Genomic DNA, 4,734 nt, shown 5'->3' with positions numbered 1-4,734 from the left:
ATATTCGTCCGCCGGAACTGGGCCAAAACTTCGTTTGAAAATTTGAAATCACCAAAAATTCGCATCCCTTTAGCTTTAACTAGTTGCCACCTTTTCCAAGATATCGCTTTTTGAATTTAGTGCCTTCACCAAAAATTATGCCCCTTTTCCTAAATATGAGTTTTAAAATTTAATTCCTTCAGCCAAAATGATGCGCCTTTTCCAATTTATCGGCTATTAATTAAGTTTAGATCCATTACCGAAAACTGGGGGCTTTCAAAAATTTGTTCTTTCTATAGGTTTAAAAACGTGCATAGGTATATCTCTGTCGCGAGCCCGTTACGAAGATGCAGTCTCCACCCCTACGTTTTTTACAAGACTGAGTGCGGAATACGGTATACAGGAGTTACGGTAAAAACATGCAATTTTGAAATTTTCAAAAAAAAAAAATTAAAAATACTTGCGGCGGGCCAAAATTTTTTTAACTATTTTATTTGAACTCCCCATGGTCTAATTAGTCGGGTAAGACCGTTATTTTATGTGAATAGATATAGTGCAATCCTAAATTTCTACATAACAAGAAAAATGTTAATATGTTTACGAGGGGTGCTTTAGGTTTGGAGGACTTTGGTTTTGTTATCAAGCTTAGGAGAGCAATTTTGGTTTAGCATTACTGTACAGTCACTTGGGAGTTTTGAAGGTGGTGCATTCAAGAATCTGGAGGATTTCGTGTTGATTCCATGGAGAATGCGTGCTGAGGTAGCTGAAGGAATTTCAACGCATCCTGCCTTTTTATGAAGAGCCAGAGCAGAACATTCAGCGCTAAAGGTTTTTCTCTTACTGTATGTTGTTGATCAACTGTTGGTTCCTTATGCACCGACTTCACTTCTTTAAAATGGCAAAACTCTTGAAATGGTATGGATTCATGAATTGTTACACTGTTCACTTTGAGTTTACCCCATTGTTGCTTCAAAGAAGTTGCGCTTACGCCCTCAAGAGGCTTTACACCATCATTATTTATTTATAAGAAGTAAAACTACCAAACAGTGTTTTCATTTCCAGCTTAATCTTCATTGACAGATTATTTGATGAGGCTGAGCCCCTTGAAGATCTGTAGTTTTTACGCAAAGCTATCTCTATGAATGTTAAGCCTTCTTAGTCTCTACTTTGATGGACCCTAAAAGGCACACCTTTCACAACAGCACACTTTTCACAACGCCTAAAAATACCTATTTCGCATCGCCTTTCAAAAGTCGTTTTTTTATCACAATGCAATATGCCCCCCGCACATACTAAAAACCAGTTAGTGTTGTTTATCACACTGCTAATTCCCGCAAATACAAAGAATTAACATAAGCATTAAAGTAAGCACTGAAGTAAGTCAACTAACACCGCCGGTACACACTTATTTTAATGAAATCAACAAAAACATGAAGGAACGAATTTATTTTATTAAAATCCTAAAAAAAACATATTTCTAGAAAGACCGAAGCTTAGCGTAAGTTGGAAATCCGCGGCCGCGCCGGCACACCTTCTTTTCACAACCGGTACGGGAGGGACTCGTTTCCCCGTCGACTCAAGGCGGCGTGCCAAGGCTTAGGAAAAGGCACACCTTTTCAGCTTCGAGAATCTAACGCCAGGTAGCGCGCTCATTTCACTTAGACCAATGGGGTAATCCAGCCACTCTCAAGCGCCAAATTTAAATCGTTCAAACTCATTTTTCAAAGTAAAGGAACCAAAAACTAATATTTCTCGCTTATTTTGCGCTTCAAGTCGTTCTTGTACTATCCCATCACACCTGTCTTTTCTTTCACAACCTCTTCCGATACTAGCACACCTTTTTCATTTACTCCCAGCACACCTATACTTTCTTTCACAACCCCTTCCGATACTAGCACACCTTTTTTATTTACTCCCAGGACACCTATACTTTCTTTCACAACCCCTTCCGATACTAGCACACCTTTTTCATTTACTCCCAGCACACCTATACTTTCTTTCTCAACCCCTTCCGATAGCTCATCTGGCACACTTTTTCTTAAACTATTCCAGATCACCTGTCTATTCTTTCACAACTTCTTCCTATACTAGCACCCCTATCTCATACAATCCCAGCACACCTGTCTACTTTTTCACAAGCCGGCAAAACTCCTATCACTCCGGCGAAAAACTCTCTCCTTTCCCGGTAAAGTAATCCTTAGCTTAAGTTTTGCGACAGCTGGAAAATCCGCGCCGGCACACCTTCTTTTCACAACGGCCTGAACTTGAGCAAGCCCTTCGCCGGTACCCATCCCTATGAAAGGCCCTGCTTCGCGTAAGCGACGCGCTTCATATGAGTGCGCGCCGCGCACACCAACTTTCACAACGGCCACGAACCATAAGCAATTTTCGCTCGGAATACCCGTGGAACACCGAGGCTTAGCAAAACACTAAACGGCACACCTTTTCAGCTTCGAGAATCTAACGCAAGGTAGCGCGCTCATTTCACTTAGACCAATGGTGTAATCCAGCCACTCTCAAGCGCCAAATTTAAATCGTTCAAAGTCATTTTTCAATGTAAAGGAACCAAAAATTAATGTTTCTCGCTTATTTTAAGTTTCGCGTAGTTCTTGTACTATTCCAGCATGCCTGTCAATTCTTTCATAACCTCTTTCTATACTAGCACACCTTGTTTTCTATTCCCAGCACACCTGTATTTTCTTTCACACCTTTTTCTTCTACTATTCTAGTACACCTGTCTTTTCTTTCACAACCTCTTCCGATATTAGCACACCTTTTTCTTCTACTATTCCAGCACACCTGTCTAATTTTTCACAAGGCGGCAAAACTAAGTTCTATCAGAAGTATATAATACTTCTCTCCGAGAGAGATGTACCACAAAGCGGGGTAAGTGTAACGTCACTCTTCCCAACATCGGATCATTTAGAGCAAGGTTACTAAAACGAATCACATTCGCGATAAATAGTTCCCTCATCATTACTTTATTAGCGTTTAAATATTTGGCCAGACGCACTTGCGCATTTTTGTCCCACGTCAAGACGAGGTTTGTGGGATGATTGTTGGGGATTTAGTGCCAAACAATTATAGAATTCACCTTACGGTGCGATGCCCATTTGTAGTTTGATGAGCGGGAAAGCAAACTAAAAGGGTGAGCCTGGGAAGAATGACGTTACATAATTAAAGCATTAAGAGGATACAGAGTGTCATCCTTCTTCTATTATCCCCTTCTGGTTCTATTCAGTTTTCACATTTCTTCAATCCTAGCACACCTCGATATTATAATTTGACAGCGCACCATATCTTTTAGTTTTTCAGACCTTTTTTTCAAGTTCCAACCTGGCACACCTTGATCTAATAATATGATCTACACACCTATCTTTTGGTTTTTCACACCTTCTTTCAAAGCTAGCACACCTCGATCTTTCACTATCAAAGGATCCCAATGTCGGCAAACATCCCATTCACAACGGGTAAAACTTGCACACCTACACCTTTCCCTTAGCCGGTACCAGAAGGGGATAATAGAAGAAGGATGACACTCTGTATCCTCTTAATGCTTTAGTTATGTAAAGTCAGTCTTCCCAGGCTCCCCCTTTTAGTTTGCTTTCCCACTCATGAAACTACAAATGGGCATCGCACCGTAAAGTGAATTTAATAGTTATTTGGCACTAAATCCCCAGCAATCATCCCACAAACCTCGTCTTGACGTGGGACAAAATGCACAAGCGCGTCTTGCCAAATATTTAAACGCTAATAGAGTAATGATGAGGGAACTATTTATCGTGTATGTGATTCGGTTTAGTAACCTTGCTCTAAGTGTTCCGATGTTGGGAAGAGTGACGTTACACTCACCCAGCTTTGTGGTACACTTCTCTCGAAGAGAAGTATTATATACTTCTGCCGGTACCCATCCCTATAATAAGCCCAGGCTTCGCGTAAGCGACGCACTTGTTATAAGTGCGCGCAGCGCACACCTACTTTCACAACGGCCATGCACCATAAGGCAATTTTCCCTTGAAATACCAAGGCTTAGCAATACACTAAAAGGCACACCTTTTCAGCTTCGAGAGTCTACCGCGACGAGCGCTTTTTATTCCTTTCGACCAATGAGGTAGTCAAGCCACTCAAGCGCCAAATTTAAATCGTTCAAAAACTTTTTACTACGTATTTGAGTTTGATATGAATGTATCAAGACACCTATCTTCATGTTTTTCATAGCAGTCTTCAATCCTCGCACACCTCAACCTTATAGTATGACAGCACACCTATTTTTTAGTTTTCACAGCATCCTTCAATCCTCGCACACCTCAACCATGGATAAAGAATGCGCGTGCGGAAATTTGTTTTCACGCTATAGGATCGGCAACTCCCTATCTCGAACGACAGCTTATTCTGTATATACTCTGTTACAACATTGGTTGTCAGCACGCGCAAAGCTAGGTCTTTATGTAATCTAGCTTTGCGCGTGCTGACAAGAGAGAAAAAACTTCAGGATTTTCAGGATTTAAAATCGTTTAAAATATCCTGAAGTTTTTTGTCTCTTGTCAGCACGCGCAAGGCTAGATTACATAGAGTCCCAGCTTTGCGCGTGCTGACAACCGATGTTGTAACAGAGTATATACAGAATAAGCTGTCGCTCGAGATAGGGAGTTGCCTATCCTATAGCGTGAAAACAAATTCCCTCACGCACATTCTTTATCCATGCCTCAAGCTTATAGTACGACAGTACACCTATTTTTTAGTTTTCACGCCATT

General features: G+C 41.0%; 1 long non-coding RNA gene across 1 annotated transcript; it reads right to left on the bottom strand.

Moving 5' to 3' along the window:
* Positions 1-1,611: 1,611 nt before the first annotated feature.
* Positions 1,612-4,413, bottom strand: LOC149714175 (uncharacterized). Its single transcript, XR_016371511.1, has 3 exons — positions 4,033-4,413; positions 2,056-2,421; positions 1,612-1,796 (listed from the first exon to the last, which is right to left on the bottom strand). It is a non-coding gene; the product is annotated as an uncharacterized LOC149714175 (long non-coding RNA).
* Positions 4,414-4,734: the final 321 nt, after the last annotated feature.

The sequence above is a fragment of the Phalangium opilio genome, unplaced genomic scaffold (assembly GCF_054372755.1).
Source record: "Phalangium opilio isolate 3A_F unplaced genomic scaffold, DU_Popi_V2 ptg000009l_1, whole genome shotgun sequence".
Taxonomy (NCBI): Eukaryota; Metazoa; Arthropoda; class Arachnida; order Opiliones; family Phalangiidae; genus Phalangium; species Phalangium opilio.
This window is presented reverse-complemented; position numbering and strand designations above follow the sequence as displayed.